General features: G+C 42.4%; 1 long non-coding RNA gene across 2 annotated transcripts; it reads right to left on the bottom strand.

Annotated features, from left to right (window-relative positions):
* Positions 1-89: 89 nt before the first annotated feature.
* LOC144897320 (uncharacterized) lies at positions 90-19,688 on the bottom strand. 2 transcript variants are annotated; one of them, XR_013626895.1, is made up of 3 exons: positions 19,117-19,688; positions 2,975-3,078; positions 90-959 (listed from the first exon to the last, which is right to left on the bottom strand). It is a non-coding gene; the product is annotated as an uncharacterized LOC144897320 (long non-coding RNA). The 2 variants fall into 2 exon arrangements; XR_013626894.1 differs by lacking the exon at positions 19,117-19,688 and adding an exon at positions 15,429-15,566.
* Positions 19,689-19,899: the final 211 nt, after the last annotated feature.

Here is a 19,899-nt window from a genome sequence, read left to right as displayed (position 1 = left end):
AATATCACTTTTCATGATAGGGAAAAAAAATACAATATACCAATATCAACCAATATTGCATTTTTATGCTGATATCAGGACGAGAAATATTGGACAACCTTTTGAATCCACTTGTATACTTGGTAATGGTAATGGTTTTATTTCATTTGAACATGCATCAGATTACAATTGAGTGCATCCCATAATTCGTTCACAGTTCCACATGTCCAAAAGGAGTAGGAAGAAGCAAAGCTTATTAAATCCAACCCCTCCTTTTGCAATCAGTAACTGTTACATTTGTTCACTTCCTGCTTTCCATAATACAGTTTGAGGTTCCATTTTGTTGTATTTTCCTGCTTTCACATTCATGTTCAATCAGCCAGGTTTATTTTTGTAATATTAAAATTAAAGTATTAATTTTATTACAGCTAAAGCATAAACTAAGCGTATTGACGAGGCATAAATGTGTGCAGTTCATGTACTGAGCTGCATTCCAAACATTCTTAATAAAGCGATATGTATCGTTTAAAGCAATGGCTTGATGCAGGATAAATACCCCGTCAATTAACAGCATTTTACATGACTAGACTATAAGCTGCAATATTAATACCAGGTAACACGTTCATTGTCATCTTTGTAAAGGCAGTGATCCAGCAATTGTACCTAATGTTGTGTTGGGTGAGAATATAATGTATGAATGTGCAAAGTTCCATTTTGCTTTATTGCGTTGTAACTGGGTCAGTTCTCAGCTCAGTTTGTTGCTTTTCAATACCACTTTTCTCAAGACCCTGCAGTCCGAGTGAAAAACAATATGCAAAGCACACACATACTCATACACATACACATAAAATGTTTCACATGAGCACTGGATAAACAGGCCCACAGATGGTGTGGCGAACACCAGCTGGAAGACTCCCATGGCTTGGGGTGTTGTCTTGCTGTGACTCCATCTTGTCTTTCTGTAGTGTGGACTCACTCACCTGTTTCACAAGAGACAGAGTTACATTCCATTTTTGATCAATAAAATGTCTCCACTCAAGTACTGCAAACACAAAAAGTCATGTACTATATCATGGTACATGATACATAATGATACACATGATACACATATCTGGTGTAAAAGTAATATCACACTTCAGAAAAAGAACATCATACCCACAGTAAAATATGGTGGTGGTAGTGTGATGGTATAGAGCTGTTTTGATGCTTCATGACTAGGAAGACTTGCTGTAATAAATGGAACCATGAATTCTTCTGTCTACCAAAAAATCCTGAAGGAGACACACTGTATATCAACACCACCTTCACATCGACAACCATCTCTGTCTACGTTTGCTGTCTTTGCTGGTCAGGAAAAAAAATGTTTCCTCTTTTTTCATTCTTAATGCTAAACTAAGCCAAGTTGCCGTCACTTCACGTTCACCATTGTAAAGTTTGAGCAGCATCTGTTGTTACTTAACTAGCACCAGGAAAGCAAATAAGCACATTTCCTGAAATGTCAACTTATTGCTGGAGGTATTCAGTAGGGATCATCTCCACTATTCAATAGCCACACTCTGAGAGGTTTTAAATCCTCATGGCTTTTCTGTGCCTGTATTAAAGTTCTGCTGGAAGTTATTATTTTCTTTTTCGTACAAAAAGTCTTTTTTCCAGATTGCAGATTGCAGTCAGTTTGAAGTACAAAAAAAAAAAAAAAAATTATGTCCTTGGGTTGAACTCACAAAATGGGGCTTGAAGAATAAAGCAACTGATATCTATGACTTTTTGTAGATTCCATACACATCTAAATACACACGTTAAGATACAATTCAAAAAACAGACATAATGTATAGGTAACTATACATAAGGAAATATGCACTGTATGTACCAATACCAGTTAAAAATAACAATTATTAACATTTTTAATGACGTCAGGGAGTCTGACGTCATTGCAGCACCTAAATTAATGTGTTGCTCAGACACAATGCCTTATGGGAAAGCTTACATTTTTTTTATTTTAAGCTTGTATTGGTACATGTTTGTATATTTCTGAGGTGCACTTTTTGGACTGTTTAGTGGCTGTGTGATGAATTTAGTGTTGTTCTCAGTAATATGACACCATGAGACTGTTACGTTGTTATATTGTTATATATAATGACCTTGTTGACAAGCTTGTTGTGAGTACACTGATGGCTTGTAATTGGCTCCTGCCAAAGAAAGAGCTACCGTTTGCTCATCGACTCACAAGATCAGGAGTTACTACATCTTTAAACGTGACCCTGATCTGAATTCTCACTTCTCTAAAGATGCCAGATCAGAATGAAGCCGTCACCAATTGAATTAACCGCAATGACGCCAACGCCTGTATGTGATTTAGGATTTTGGCATGTGTGCAAGCCAGATATATATATATATCGCCACGTGAGCGGGAAGCAAATCAAGAAACGGCACGCTTGATTAAAAATACATGACCACGAGCAAAGATGAAGAGGATCTAAAAAGGCCGTGCAGCAGCCTGTGTTATCCCCGCATAAAGCCCAATGTTGAGGGACTTCAATGAATACGGGTCGCTGTGTGTTTGGCCAGGATGGAACTTTAGTCAGTGGTAGCTTTCAAGTGCTGCCAAGTCATTTGAGAAGGGATCATCCATTCCAACCTATTCTTATTCCATGGCCCGACAATCGTTTAAGCCAAGAGCACCGCATCATATCCATAATCCATATTTCATTGCTCAGGAAAGGACCCCCTGCTTTGTTGCCATTGCTTTCTTTCTCTTTGTTTATTTTGAAAGCACGCTTGAAGGTTAGAGTAGCGAGAGGGTATTGCACACACTTCAATAGGTTTATAAATAGGCTTTGGAGATGTGTCTGCGTCATCCTAGGAGAATCCTCGTCTCACCGCAAGCAACATCCCTCCCCCCCTCTCACCTCGCTTCCCTACGCCACCCACCAATCCCACCGTCAGCCAGCCAGGGACATGCAAATGAAGCAATGGGAACAATTCTTCCCTCACGCACCTGCGTCACAGCCCCACGTGCTGACGTAGACCTGAATGCAGGCCGGGGTTCTGCTCCTGGAGGCATGAAGAGGAGCTTGAAAAGCAGGCATGTACACACACAACCTGACAGAGACAAAAGCAGGCGGATACAAAGATGTTTTCACCAATAATACATTTCAAGTAAAGCTTGTAGCCATGACAACACAGTCCGTACTTTCCCATGCTGAAGATGGCTTGTTGACGCAGAAAAAAAAGGCTACTGAATTAGACCCGACTCACCAAAGCTCTTTCCTATCTATCTTACCTTTTTGTGCCTATCTGGCTGTCATTTAGGGCGGCACGGTGGTGGAGTGGTTAGCGTGCAGACCTCACAGCTAGGAGACCAGGGTTCAATTCCACCCTCGGCCATCTCTCTGTGTGGAGTTTGCATGTTCTCCGGGTTTTCTCCGGGTACTCCAGTTTTCTCCCACATTCCAAAAACATGCTAGGTTAATTGGTGACTCCAAATTGTCCAGGTATGAATGTGAGTGTGAATGGTTGTTTGTCTATATGTGATTGGCTGGCCACCAGTCCAGGGTGTACCCCGCCTCTCGCCTGAAGACAGCTGGGATAGGCTCCAGCACGTGAGGAAAAATGAATGAATGAATGTATTTGTATAGCGCTTTTCAAAATACTCAAATAAAAGCAAGTAAACAGAGTAAAAGATACATTAAAATACAACATTAATTCGTATTTGTATTCATTCAATAGGCTGTTTTTGTATCACAATAGACCATTTATAATAAAAATAAGGATATTATTTGTAAAAATGTGTGCTCCGCAGCAGCTCTGGGATAGGCTCCAGCACCCCCGCGACCCTCGTGAGGAAAAAGCGATAGAAAATGAATGAATGAATATTGCTCTTATTTATATTTCCGATAGCAGCGGTCAGTCATCTTCCCTTTGCATTGACAATCTTGCCAAAATGGCATCCACATATTATATACAATAACAACAACACAAAATCCTCTCATGTATCAGAAGGGAAAGCCAACTTGATATCCCGCCATTGTACCGTACATGGAAACAGCAGGAATACCGCAGACAAATATCTTAGCTGAGAGCCCGCGACGTTCCTCCAGAATGTGAAGCATGTCCGTGTAATTTCATATCTACAATTCCCCGCAGTTTTCTCCAACTATAAACCTTTCTTCTAATAATAGGAAACCCAGGCACGGCGTCCTCTCTAATCTCGGCTTCTGTGAGTGGATATTTGTTTGGAACTGGTTCCTCTGTGCCGGGGGCGGTGAGACGGCAGTCAGGACCAAGCTAACCCTCTTTGTCCATCTATTCATCAGTTAGCGTGTTTCCTCCTGGTTAATGGAGGCGACCAAACAGATACTTTTATGGTAATAAATTACTATATCTGTAATGAGATATATGTCCCATGATTCTCCACTGCAACATCTATTTCCAGAGTGTGGACCTGCTGTGGTTTTGTGTCTCTGATCCTGTTCTCGTTTTGGTCCACTGGGTTCTCGCCATTGGTTGCTTCGACATGTCGGACTGTGACCTTAAAATCGAGGTACATGTCAAACTGGGATCATGCTGTGGGACAAAGTTATATGGTGCGTTCAAGGACCACCAAACAAAATGGAACTCTCACATTGAACTTTTCAAAACTTTAAATAAAATTTGACGTAGTTATCGGAGTGGCGTATCAAAGTGTTTACCACAAAGAGATTTGTTTCGATCCGTGATTAAGTGTGATTAATCGTGATTGCATCTTATCATCGTGAATCGTAGAACATGTATAGTGCTTTAAAAGTAAATGTCATTTTACCGCAGTACAACAATAAAGAAAAGTACGTGTATGAGGACGTTTGCACATGGTAATGATGCCGTTATTTCAGCACCGTGCATTTGGAACTGCCATCAAACATGTCATCCTGCCAATTATCAGGGAGTCAAGCGTCAGTGAGCTAAAATACTGTACCTCGTGTGGAGAGCGAAATGAGCGGCCATACCTATCTCCTGCAAATAGTATAGGCTCTAATTTAGGTAGCACTCCCGTATGGCAAGAAAACCATTTATCGCTATCAGGTGTCGGATTCTGTCCAAATGGAAGAGTTGATATGGTGGATAGACTAAGATCGGATAAGAAATCTGCTTACTTCATGCTGTTCTGCCTCGGGCATGGATGCTGAGTGATTCTTTTTACTTTGAAAAAGAGACTTAGGGGTTTAGACTTCAGTGAAATGCTCTTTGTTGGTCCACTGTGTGGCTGCATCACCCCCCCCCCCCAGCTATGTTTCATTTATGGCTCATATTAAAATAGACACGGATGTGCCGAGTCCGCTCTGAACTACTTAAAGCATCCATCTCCCGTGGTTTTAATATTTCAATGGCTGGGGAAAAAAAATGGCATTGTGATGCGTGACAAGGTTTGTCAGTGAAAGGTCAAGGTGCCATTGGAGGGATTCACATGTGTGCTGATTGCAGGATTGCTCAAGGGCCAGGGAAATACGTAAAGTGGACCAACATCAGTCTCAGGTCAGCGCTTCTGGGTCAATACCGCCACCTTATAAAATGCAGCATTGATTAATCTGAGAATATATCATAATATAATAATATTTTGTGCTTTTGTCTCATATCATGTACATAAATTGACAGTTATTATGGTACCCATTATGTCATTGTATGGTCATATCACCTCGTACTTTGGTACGTGACAAAAAAATAATAATTTAAGAAAAAAAAACTATATTGGGAAAGCAGGAAGTGAACAAATTTAATTTAATTTAATTTAATTTAATTTAATTTAATTTAATTTAATTTAATTTAATTTAATTTAATTTAATTTAATTTTAAAAAACCCTATCTATATTAGGAAAGCAGGAGGTGAACAAATGTAACAGTTACTGATTGTAATAGTACCAGCTGGAGGGGTAGGATTTAATAAGCTTTGCTTCTTCCTACTCCTCTTGGACATGTGGAACTGTGAACTGATTATGTGATGCATTCAATTGTAATCTGCTGCATGTTCAAATGAAATAAAACCATTACCAAAATGATAATACCTTGGAACCTCTACCTCTATGAGCCTGTACAATTTCAAAAAGACAACTGAATGCTTGTAAGACAAGAAATTAAGTAAAATCCATGGCTGGAGATTTCCTTAATAAGATATTGCTTCATGGAATTGAACGTACACACACACATACTAAATGTTTTAAAGAAGCATCCTTTGCAAAGCCACCCCAACCCCTTGATGCGGAGTTGCCACTCGTCTCATTTCATCAACAGTTACTTTTGACCATGTTCTGTTCCCCATCCAATTGCTAAGTCTCCTCCTCTCATGTGCCATCATTTTCCCGAGCTAGGGCCATGTTCCCGAGATTAATAGCCCCCAGCCCCCGCTATGGCAAATCAATAGCGTAACATTCTGCTACCGTGATGATGAGTGGAAAATTAGCAGCTCTGTGAGCAGCTGCTGCTTGACCGTGTAACATCGTGGATGGGATTTCACATCATTGGAAAATGGGAGCGTGTAGAGCGTGTTGAAAGTTGTGTCCATGCGTGTGAATACATGTACTGTGTGTAGTGTGTGTAGTGTGTGTACTTGCTCCATCCTTCTCATTGTCTGTCTCCTTTGTGGAAAAGAGGCCGTGGAGCAGAGCAAGAAGGCGGAGTCCATCTCAGCGGGTGTCACCTTCCATCTTTCCATATGCTGAGCTTTTGAACTAACTCGTTCGGTTTGGCCCAGCCTCCCTATGTGTGTGTGTGTGAGTGTGTGTGTGTGTGTGTATTGTTCTCACCTATGGGCCTATAAATCATTTGCACAAGGATGGCTGCACAGATGCCTTTGAGGTGCAATGAGAAGCCACAAGAAGAGAAGGTCAATTCTCTCATGATTCTGTCAACTGGAGGTTTTCAATCAAGATCCAAGGCTCATCTGTCCCCCACCTTCTCGACAATGTAAGACAAACAATGAGGCGGTGGAGTATTTCTAACCACAAATAAGAGAAAAGTGTCATGGTATTGACCTTCATTTACTGTGCACACTTTATGTTCTATATATTATTTTGGTGGCGGCACGGTGGTCTAGTGGTTAGCGCACAGACCTCGCAGCTAGGAGACGAGAGTTCAATTCCACCCTTGGCTATCTCTGTGTGGGGTTTGCATGTTCTCCCCGTGCATGCGTGGGTTTTCTCCGGGTACTGGCGACCAGTTCAGGGTGTCCAGCACCCCCGCGACCCTCGTGAGGAAAAGCGGTAGAAAAATGAATGAATATTATTTTGGTATTCTGTACTTTTATTTCATCTGTTAAGGTCCCCGACCATTCAGACATGCTAGCGAGACAGGAAGTGTGAGTTTAGTGTGAGTGATGCAATAAATCACTCTCCATAGGTCGCTCTCCCTGTTGGATCTATTTTGGAGCGTACCCCAGGGGTCAATCCTGAGACCAAAGCGGTTCAACCTACCATCTTTTCCACACTATAAGGCACACTTAAAAGCCTTTGTGTTGCAACCTGAACGGTCATAGACGCAACCAACAATTTTGAGTCACTGTGTGGTTAGCTTAATCACGCTAAACTTTGTCAAATCGCTAAAAGGAACATAACTGATACGTTGGTTGTGACTTGGAACATTGGAGCAGGAAGAAGGCGGCATATACACATATGAAAAGTAGTGCCCACTCTATGCTAAAAGTGACATCACAGCATGCATTGCGCCAAGAAGAAAATATTGCATCACTAGCATGTTGCAATGATAGCTCCATTTAGCGTGCGTGCGCATAATTAGTCACAGTAGTGAAATATGAAAAGTGCCGCACCTCTGATTTGAAAGGCAAACACGGAACAAATAAGGGAAAAGGCCTCTCGACTGCTGAATGTGGTTGCCGTGGTTATTTAATGCAGGAGGTATTTTTGGGGTGCGGTATGAATAAAACATTAGAGTACCTTGTTTATTTCCATCCCTCAACCGTAACTCTTTCTTTACATAATTGAATTCCAGACAGTTGGAGGTGGTGCATCTAATTGAACCCCCTACCCCAGCCAAGGAATGATTTGTTTCAACGCTGACTCGGTGGTTTCAAGGCTGTTCCGCATCGACAGGACTAACCTAGGGGTTGTGGTGAGAAAGTACACTTAAAGGAGCCTTCAGGAAATGTTATAAGTGAACACCTTCATCCTTAAACAGATGAGTCCACCTCCCTTGACTTGGTCGTGGCCCCACCATACTGAGAACTCTCTTCCTCTATTTCTTCTTCCACACAATGTGTTTTGTTTACGTGCGATTTCTTTCCCAATCTGTCATGTTGCTCATTAAAGCGGCGTATGTGACAGCCTGTGATGGTGAGGGAAGGCCCATTGTGTATTGGTCGGATCTCCTTGCACAAGCATGCCCTCTCGGTGAGGATGCCATTGTAGTACACAACTAATGATGGCATTCACTTCCGCTCAGCTGGAACATTACATCTGCATTCCTCTCCAGTACATGGCCAGCGGAACACTGAATTCCTGGAAGGAACATAATCAAATAAAGGATCGATTATATACAAGCTTACAGCAGGAGAATTCATAATGTTATTAATGATTTATTAATTTTCGGGGAGTCAAAAGTACTCTTAGATCCTTACTGCGAATAACAACAACACAGACATTTTGTTGTTTATTCACTGTGAATGCACAATGTAACATGTTGACGTTAAGCCTGGGTCACAAGCGGTCATACGGGGTCTTACGGCCGCTGCAAGAAATGCATGGAGGGTGCAGACCAGCCGCATACTTTATTTATTATGTCACATATACTACTTTTTTTCAGGTTGCAAGACAAACTTTTAGTGTGAATGGTTGTTTGTTTTATATGTGCCCTGTGATTGGCGGGCGTCCAGTCGAGGGTGTACACCGCCTCTCGCCTGAAGACAGCTGGGATAGGCTCCAGCATACCCCTGCGACCCTAGTGAGGATGGATAGCAGGGTGCCAGGTACTGTAAGTCCAACATGGCAGACATGACGGTTCTAACAGTGTGAGAGAACGTAAGCAGTAGATGCTCGCTACTGGCTGATGCTGCAATAGCGCAAGCCACAGGTGATTGGCATTGAACGGCGTTTATCTGCATGCATGCTTTTTTACGGACAGTTTGATTGGTGATTGGTTGATTGGTACTCAGTTCCATCTGGGAGCAGCGTCGTAACTTTAACATGTTTGATGAGATGCTTTATCTTGACGTGTATTTTTCCGTTTTATTCCAAATCGTTTCCTGCAAAACAGGGCGGGGTAACAGGGTAGGGTAACAGTATGGGCGGGGGCAAAATCATGTTAATTGTGTCCGGTGTGCACACAGCTTTAAGCTGTCATTTCAATATTAAACTTTGGTATTAAGGTGGGGACCTCAAACTGGTGTCTCGCGGGCCGCATTTGGCCCACGGGCCGCGTGTTTGAGACCCCTGGCATACAAGGTTCTGTACAGTATCCGGTAGGCGCTGGTCATCTGGGCTGTGTAACAGTGACCAGGCTCTGTCACTCCCAATTAACCCCCCCGCTGCCTCCCACTGCTCCTAATTCAACCCTTCTGCTGAGCTCAGCCTGAAGTGAGTTGCTTACACATTTCACCTCTTACTTAGTGCTCCCTTCCCATATAGAGGATATACGCTAGCATAATTCCATGTATTCATCCAGGACCAAGCTATTGATTTTGAACTTCATGCTTTTTGCTTTTGTCCGCCTTTCTGCATTTTTGTAGCTAATTTTCCTCATCGCTGATTGCTTTGCAGGGACTACAAGAGGCAGTCTGCAACAGTTTCTTTGTTACATAACATGGATTGAAGACCCTTAGAGGATAATAAGAAAGTAATTGTCGAGCACCACAGATTGTCCCCGTGGGATGAAATGAAAATGGGGATGGAAAAACTATAATTGGCAAAGTAAAAAAATGTATTTATGTGCAGAATGAGATGTGCATACACATATGATCAGTTGGCTGGAAGTTATCCGTGGCCCCTTTTTTTGCTCCTTTGTATTGTTGTAAATTGTTCTGCACTGTGCGAGCTCATCCTTTTTTTTTAAATAAAGACTTTATTGACTACACCATGCTAGCATGTCTCCGCATCGTGAGGTAATTTATATGGACTTATATAAGAATGGCATTGTTTTCCCCATTCATTTGTAAGATAACATGTCACCCGACAAAGAAATACAAACAAAATCTCATCACAAACTACAAATCCTGTGAATAAATGAGTATTCAATTATAAATACAATTATAGTCAACTGGTTGAATCTTTGTGGCACGGTGGTCGAGTGGTTAGCGCACTGACCTCACAGCTAGGAGACCAGGGTTCAATTCCACCCTCGGCCATCTCTGTGTGGAGTTTGCATGTTCTCCCCGTGCATGCGTGGGTTTTCTCCGGGTACTCCGGTTTCCTCCCACATTCCAAAAACATGCTAGGTTAATTATCGACTCCAAATTGTCCATAGGTATGAATGTGAGTGTGAATGGTTGTTTGTCTATATGTGCCCTGTGATTGGCTGGCGACCAGTCCAGGGTGTACCCCGCCTCTCGCCCAAAGACAGCTGGGGTAGGCTCCAGCTGAATGAATGAATGAATAGTTGAATCTTTGCTAAAATAGATAATATGGCCCAGATTACCAAAAACAGTAACGTGATCTCTTCTTTGGACAGCAGCCACAGGCGGCCTGAATGGAAGACGCAGGAATCATGCATGAAGGTGTTGGCTAGTGAGGTGACTGACAGTTGGTTTCAAGTGAACAAGGGGGGGGGGGGGGGGTAACTGGAGATGAGGAGGTTAAACACACACTGGACTCAGGTTGATTGACTCAGTGTTTCCACTCGCCAGCCCCCAGTTGACCGTGCTGCACAAATTAGACACACATCCTTTCACCATGATTGCGCTAATAATATTCCAACATCTACATTTTATATGATAAAAGCAGCATCGGCATTGGAAATGGTGTATTGTATGCGCACAAGTAGCATGTGAGCTGGACTGAGAGGTTAGATTATTTATCATGGGCTGGGGCTGGGGCCGGGGCCGGTTTGCTTCAGGATGTTGGTTTCTGGGTTAGATGGCAAGGTTAGATCATGAGAGGTTAGATTATAGAGGTTAGATTCTGTATCATGGGGCCGGGCAGGGCCGGGGCCAGGGCGGGGCTGGGTCCGGGGCCGGGGCCAGGGCCGGGGCCGGGGCCGGGGCCGGGGCCGGTTCGCTTCAGGATGTTGGTTTAGGGGTGAGAATGCAAGGTTAGATTATGAGAGGTTAGATTAGAGAGGTTAGATTATGTTTCATAGGGCCGGGGCCAGGGCGGGGCCGGGGCCGGGGCCGGTTCGCTTCAGGATGTTGGTTTAGGGGTTAGATGGCAAGGTTAGATTATGAGAGGTTAGATTAGAGAGGTTAGATTATGTATCATGGGGCCAGGGCCGGGGCCGGGGCCGGGGCCCGGGCCGGTTTGCTTCAGGATGTTGGTTTAGGGGTTAGATGGCAAGGTTAGATTATGAGAGGTTAGATTAGAGAGGTTAGATTATGTATCATGGGGCCAGGGCCAGGGCCGGGGCCGGTGCCGGTTTGCTTCAGGATGTTGGTTTAGGGGTTAGATGGCAAGGTTAGATTATGAGAGGTTAGATTAGAGAGGTTAGATTATGTATCATGGGGCCAGGGCCGGGGCCGGGGCCAGGGCCGGGGCCCGGGCCGGTTTGCTTCAGGATGTTGGTTTAGGGGTTAGATGGCAAGGTTAGATTATGAGAGGTTAGATTAGAGAGGTTAGATTATGTATCATGGGGCCGGGGCCGGTTCGCTTCAGGATGTTGGTTTAGGGTGGCTAGCTATGCACTTCTCAAAGACAAATCAATGGTTCATCCATTTTTTGAATGCCGTATAGCCCCCCCTACATTGGTACACAACGTTAGACTCAAACGTGGGCTACAGAGTTCTTCAACCGAGCCAACCTGACAGTCTGACGAGGGATATCGAGCAGACGTGTTGTCAGGAAATTAATATTTCTGACCTGCTCCTTATTAGCGCCAGTGTACTACTCCTAAAAACATCAATACCGACACATCCAAACACAGAAACCCCCTGCTGTCCCATTGGAGTCCATGTGAATCCCAGAAAGGGGGCATGTGTAAACCAACAGAGGTTACTTAAAAGGACCCTTTAGCCACTGCTGCCTTTTTTCAAGATATACAGTATTTGTCACCTACTCAACATTCTATGTCTCTCTGAAGCTCCCACCCATAAATAGACACCTCTCTAACGTCAGTCCACTTAGCCAGTGCCTGCTTAAAAACAGCACCCATGACACCGCTACCTGTCACATGATGAAAGGAGATAGCCAGCTGGCCTAGTCACCTGACCCACTGGACAAAATAACCGAGGCTGAGGCAAAGGGGAGAAGATGTTCTTACACGGGCTCAAACCTTGGATGCCATGGCCCTGGACATGAATATTCTCCAACTCATGTGAGCACCATCATAAAGTGTGTGTAAACTTGATATGAGTGGCAATCTGGCACCGGCACAATTTCATGTAGTCTTCCCCCTTGTGGATTGAATATAGAAAATAATCAGTGAACAAAATATGCAAATATGCGTATTGATTTATTGTGTTTATGCATTAATTTGTTACCAGTATTTTGGAGGTCAGTGTACTAATCAGCAGTTATGCTTCCAGATGCTCTAATGTCCCGTAAAACACAAACACAGTCCTGTTTTAATTAGGCTTTCATTGTAGAAAAAGGACAACTCTAAAAGTGGAGCAACCCCATGCAGAGCTACAAATGAGCGTTTCAGCAGCACGGGACCAAGACTGCCTTTGTGTCCTCTAAAAACCACAAGGCCACCCTGACACCCACCGGCCTTAGGGGCATCTTTTTGGGGATTTTATCTGCACATATTCAGACATGCATGACACGCAAGCAACACTCACACCGGGAGCAAATAAGAATGTTTATTCCAAGGACTCTAACCAAGACGCTGTACTATAATAGATTGCAGTTTGTATTGGTTAAAGTATTTCTTCTCTTAGCCTTTGTTCCCCATTCTTGGGACCGGAGAAGTAGTCAATGATCACACAATTCAGAAGGTTTTCATTAGGGTTGTCAATCAATTAAAATATTTGATTGTGATTAATCAAATTTTTTGTCCATAGTTAACTCACAATGAATTAATTATCTATAGTAGGGCAAATATCTTTGTGGTAAATGATTCGATATGCAACTACAACGATAATTTCATAAAATTTTATGTAAAGGGATATCAATTTGGAAACTTTGGGCCATTATTAAAAAATATATAGTCAGCAAGCATATTTTTGTATTACTATTTTTCGTTATTATTAGCATATTAGCTCTTAAACATGCTCACAAACGTTCAACAAATACAAATTGTGAGCAAGTGAGACCTCTCACACTAACATGTTTTTGTTTATTTGTGTCAGCTCAAAATAAGATGAGTTTATTTATGATACTGGTTTTAAATTCGAAATATTTGTTAGTAAATTAGAAAATTAGTAAATTAGATTATTATTAAAGAATTTCCTTTGTGAAATGTACAAATGAAAATACCTAAAACAGGGTAATATTTCATCCAAATTGCAAACCTAATGTCATTTAATTTCTCTTTTGCAACACATTGAAATACATAGAAATTAATCATTATATTACAGTAAATATAATTTTATTACAATATTCTTCCACAGTTTTTGAATGTTTAATGCGATTAGCGATTTGTCCTACTTTTTCTAAGGTCAATGAACGCACCGTTCATTAATGCGTTAACTTTGACGGCCCTATTCTTGATATAGTATTAAAAATAATACCCAGTGGCGGTATGGATGGAGGAAGTTGCCACGCCCCTCTAGAAATAGAAACTTAAGCTTGTGTGCTTGGAAAGTGAAAGTGATGTTTGTGGGAGTGACAACATTGCATCGATTGCGTGTCTTCAGTAGTTTTCCATCGGTCAAGCGGACATGCTACTGAACTCTGATTGTGCTATGTGAGTGTGTGACCCGTGCAGCCGGCTACAGTTAGCATACATCTTTTCTTATCCTCTTTATTCACTTCTATTTCTGCTTCAAGTCTTCTGGGTAATCGCATCAGACGTAAACATGCAGAGGTTCTCGCCTGCATGTGTGCACAGTCATTCACTTCCAACCACAGAGAGACACACACATCGAGGCGCACTCTCCTCCCGGGGGCAGATGTGCACGCTTGGATGACCCCCGTGTCTCTGGGGAGTGTCTAAAAAAAGAATCGCCCCTCCCACCGTGTTGATTGAATTGCATAATGAGCATGATGTCAGCATTGTTCTTCCCACGGTAACAAGTGACGCCTGATGATATAAAGCGGAGGCAAAGATGACAGAAGCAGGGTAGAAAGGAAAAAAAAAAAAGCTGAGGGCGGCAACAATGCAAGTCAAAGTCAAATACACATTAGGTGGTCACACATCATCCTAAATCCCAGACTGACCCCGCGAGTCAGGGGAGCATCCTGCTGGCAGCATGATGAGGCGCATTTTGTTTACCCACAGCGACCTGCTGTTGGCTGCTGACACCTATCCTCCCCGATGATTTTATGACTCGCAATTGTTGCATCACCACTGAATTGTGTCTTCGTCCTTCTGTGTTTACGGCCAACAGTAACTGACAATAAAGTATTCATATTTTATTATATTATTTATATATTACTTATCACCACCAGCTTCCTTTAGCACGAGTGAATGAAGGCAATTCAAAAGAGACAGGGAGTGTTATTGGAGATGAAAACTAATCAATGTGTTACAATTCGGAGTGCTCCGATCGATTGGCTACTGATCAGTATCGACCGATATCAGTTAAAAAAAAGCAAGAGTGAGAATTTGCACCATGTTTGACGGACGAGTGCCGGAATTTTGTCTCGTCTCCGGCCACAGAACAGGGAGTCGGCTGCATATGCGGTTCAGAAGGCAGCGGATGCAGCTGGAGGGGCCCAGCCAAGGTGGGCAAACCTGCTTTTCATTCAGGTTTTCAGTGAATAATGTTAAAGGACTAGAAATAAATGAGTTAGCATTTTCTTCTGGGAAAACAAGCATATTGGCTTTGGCTTGAAATACAGTATGCTATGAAAATTAATGTTAAAATTAATGAGCAGCCATTTTGATTTTGGAAAAGTAGCTCTCACAGGAAAAAAACATTGTTATACCCTAATGTAGCCAGTAGTACATTTAAACATTTCGATATCAGTATTGGTATCTGTATCAGTATTGGTATCAGTAGCCAATTTCACTCATGGATTATCAGGATCCTGATCAGATCATCCCAAGTTACAACCATCACTTTTATTGCAAATGTTGATCCGAAATTGGAGGAATAGGAACACAAAGGTTGGTTGTCCGCCCACTGAACAAGTCGTATACACACAGGAAGTAGCACAGGCTTTAAGTGGGGTTAGATGTATGATCCAGGCTCCACACAGCAGTGCCAGTTATGAGCTAACCTTTGCTAATGAACGATGAATTCCATCAAATCCTGCGCTCTCCTTCCGTCTCCACCGAAGCCAGGCAGCAGGCCCATATCAGGTCATCGCACTGTGAGCGTGATGTTTCCACGCTGCAACCGAATTCCTACGTCATGATGGAACCAAACCAGGAGGGGGTACCCACTTAATAACATCCCGCCCACACCCTTTCACGTGTGTCTTTGCATGCTTCTTTGCAGTGTTTAGTTTAGCCTGGAGATAAGTCCAAATATAGCAGAGAGGATGAGTGAGTCATCTGGAGCAACTGTGTGTGTGTGTGTGTGTGTGTGTGTGCAGACACGCATGTGTGTGTTCCTGTTATTTAATATGTTACTTAATTGATGAATGTCAGTCTGGAGGAAGAAAAGAAACCACCAGGGTTTTTGCAGAGTCAACACGGCGGTAAAGGTCCACTGAAGCCAAAACATCATCAGTTCACTTCCATGTATAGTGTGAAGATATTTTGGACTGTAGTCCTCCATCTATGTAGATGTGTGCTAAAGGAAATATTTCATAGGTGTGCCTTAGGCTGGACACAATAAAAGGCTGCTCAAATATTGGTGTGTGTATATATATATATGTATGTATGTATGTATGTATGTGTATATATATACATACTATATACCGATATTTAAGCAGCCTTTTATTGTGTCCAGCCTAAGGCACACCTATGCACACCTATGAAATGTGAAATATTGGTATATATATATATATATATATATATATATACATATATATATATATATATATATATATGAGCAGCCTTTTATTGTGTCCAGCCTAAGGCTAAGGCACACCTATGAAATGTTTCCTTTAGCACACATCTACATAGATGGAGGACTACAGTCCAAAATATCTTCACACTATACACTATATATATATATATATATATATACACCGTATTTTCTGGACTACAAGTCGCTCCGGAGTAAAAAGTCGCACAAGGCCAAAAATGCGTAATTAGGTCCAAACAAAAACATACATGAGACGCACTGGAGTATAAGTCGTATTTTTTTAGGGTCATTTATAAAAAATTAAAAATAAACATGAATAGAAAAGGTGTCCAGTGTTAAATGTAACATAAACAATTATTTCATTTATAAGTCGCTCTGGAGTATAAGTCGCAGGAACAGCCAACCTATGAAAAAAAGTGTAAATACGGTGTATATATATAGTATATATGGTATATATATATACAGTGTGTGTGTGTATATATACGTATATATATACATATTTTGCCAAAGGATGAGCACTTTAAACCTCAGCCAATGCGCCAGTAGAAATGCTCACGTGCGCATTTTGAGGCTTCCGTCACGTCTTAACGCCACTGGTGCCAGACTGCAAAGTTGGCATGGCCTTTGGCTGCTTTCACCTCACACGACCAAAGTCACCACTCGGGAGGACAAGTGAAAGGCAAACTTGAGAAGTGTGACCAAAACAAACCACCAAGGAGGGTGCAGGGAGAGAGTAGAGGAGCAAGAAATGAGCTCATTGAGGGTCGGAACAGAAGGGCAATGGTATCACAGGGATATCAGTGGCACTACGTGGGTGGGGGCGGGGGGTGTCCCCCCCCCTGTTCCCTCAGCACATAGCTGGAAGCAGACTCTTACTGTTGGATGCATCCCAGGAAAACTGGGCCTGGGTACACTGTGTACACTTGACAAAACACACACGTCACAAACTTCACTCAGCAACAGACTGCAAAGAATACCCAAATCCCTACGAGGATGTAGTCATCCATACATACACGCATTTTGACAGTGTATTGACGACCCTAGATAACCCTAGATAAAGTCGTGTTTAATGTTGGTGGACCAACGTGGACACCCCTTAGTGTTGTGTTGCAATGTGGCATGCACCTCAACAATCTACAGTATGCCCGACAACATCCTGGTAATGGTAATGGTAATGGTAATGGTAATGGTAATGGTAATGGTAATGGTAATGGTAATGGTAATGGTGTTATTTCATTTGAACATGCATCAGATTACAATTGAATGCATCCCATAATCAGTTCACATTTCCACATGTCCCCCTCCATCTGGTACTTTTGCAATCAGTAACTGCTACATTTGTTCACTTCCTGCTTTCCATAATACAGTTTAAGTTTTTTTTGTGTGTTTTTTTTTATAATGCACCTCGTACCAAAGTACAAGGTGAAGTACAAGGTGAATCATGATACTAAAGCCTGTCTTTGTGGGGGAAATATACGTAAAAATAAATGATTTCATTATTGAGAGAGAAAAACAAAACAACTGCAATCAAGCGTTTGTGATAACTTGCAATGAGTCTCTTCCAGCGCTGTGGATGAATTAATATTTTATATATAAAAATATATTCTTTTATTATTTATTTTTTACTAATTGTATGGTATATGCAGTTTGTCTGTGTAACCATGGATACCCGACAGATGGCCAAGGATAATTTACCACCAGATGTGGGCCGTGCCATCTAGTTTATTATTATCATTAATGTTGTTATTGTTATTTCACTACGTACGTCACAATGAGTTATGGCATGAAATGAGATATTTCATCTTATGACTCTCAGTCTGTTTTCCGAGGAGCAAGAAAAACAAACAGTCAAGTCGAGACAACGTGATGAAGTGAAGCACCTTGGGACTTCAGATGAAGAGCTTCTGTACAATCATGTTGCGAGCTGACAGCACGGCAGCCCCCCCCCCCCCCCCCCCCCCCGCACTTCCTCCTCCATCCTCCATCCTCTCCAGGCCTCCCAAGAGCTGCCTGATGAAACTTAAATGAGCATGTCTTAAAAAAAATAGTGCACGGCCCCTTTGGAGATTTGAGGTGAGGCGGCACATCTGCAGGAAGAGGAGAAGCCTTGGCACCGGCAGTCATGTGAGGATACACGGAATGATGGTTCCACAAAAAACACACACTCACGGACTCAAGGAGAGAATCTCTTCTTAAATACTAGTGGGAACCGCTTGTCTTTTCATTTCTATCTAAGGTTTATTTTTTCTCCTTTTTATAATTAATTCCCAGCCAGATTGATTCACATCAAGTGTTTTCATCCCATCTTTTCACCAGTTCATGCAGATGTTGTTCAGTTCAGTTCACTTGGAATACAATATTGGAGACTGTGCACCCACTACAAAGTAGCAAAAGAAACATGCCTGCATGCAGAAACTCATACCTAAATTAAGCATTTAATGAATTTATTCTCGGCTGCACGGTGGTCGAGTGGTTAGTGCGCAGACCTCGCAGCTAAGGAGACCAGGGTTCAATTCCACCCTCGGCCATCTCTGTGTGGAGTTTGCATGTTCTCCCCGTGCATGCGTGGGTTTACTCCGGTTTCCTCCCACATTCCAAAAACATGCTAGGTTAATTGGCCACTCCAAATTGTCCGTGAGTGTGAATGGTTGTCGGGGTTGGCTCCAGCACCCCTGTGACCCTATATATATATATTCACAAAAATGCATACCACAATACTAATATTTGGTTAATGTCCTGTGGACATTTTCACTTGGTAGCCATCCACAAGCTTCTGGTTGAATCTTTGACCGCTGGTCTTAACAGAATTGGTGCAGTTCTGTTAAATTTGTAGGCTTTCTGACATGGACTTATTTCTTCACCATTGTCCACATGTTCTCAATGGGGTTTAAGTCTAAAACCTTAATTCCAGCTCAATTTAGCCATTTATTTACCATTTTTGATGTACGTTTGGAGTCATTGGAACACCCAACTGCATCCACGAGCCAACCTTCAGGCTGATGATCTTGAAGAATTTGAAGGTAATCCTCTTTTTTCGTCATCCCATTTACTCGTTGTAAAGCACCAGTTCCATTTGCAGGTAAAACATAGCATAGCATAGCACTACCACCACCGTGCTTCATGGTAGGTATGGTGTTCTTGGGGTTGAAGGCTCCAAACATATTGCTGAGCATTGTGGCCAAACAGCTCGATTTTTGCTTCGTCTGACCACTGAACATTCCTCCAGAAGGTCTTGTCTTTGTCCATGCTATCAGCAGCAAACTTCAGTCGAGCCTTAAGGTGCGGTTTTTGGAGCGCGGGCTTCCTTCAGGCACGGCATCCTCTCCAGCAAAACACACTTGACAGTTGACACTGACGCTTTTTAGTGGTTCTCGGTGGACTCTTCACCTTCATGACCAATTTTCTCTTAGCAGCTTGCATTTTCTTCCTGATTATACTTAAGATATGCCTTTATTCGTCCGTCAGTCAAGCTATTGTAAGCAGCAAGTGACCACATGGTTATATTTCCAAGCCATTCTTTGCCACAGACGTGGGTCAGCACCTTCCGGCGAGCCTGACTTCAAGCATCACACTAATGAAAGTCACGCAAGAGGATTTGTGCCGACTGAAGGAAGCAACATCTTCCCTCAAGTTAAACTCGCAGGAGATTAGAAGCATCAATTTGAGATTAAATGACTTGTTAAAAAGGTTTTTTTTTTCCTCTTCATGTCAGGATA

Source organism: Doryrhamphus excisus, linkage group LG2 (genome assembly GCF_037039965.1).
Source record: "Doryrhamphus excisus strain RoL-2023G ecotype Guam linkage group LG2, RoL_Dexc_Guam_v1.1, whole genome shotgun sequence".
Taxonomy (NCBI): Eukaryota; Metazoa; Chordata; class Actinopteri; order Syngnathiformes; family Syngnathidae; genus Doryrhamphus; species Doryrhamphus excisus.
The sequence above is the reverse complement of the archived record's forward strand: the minus strand, read 5'-3'. Positions and strand labels throughout refer to the sequence as shown.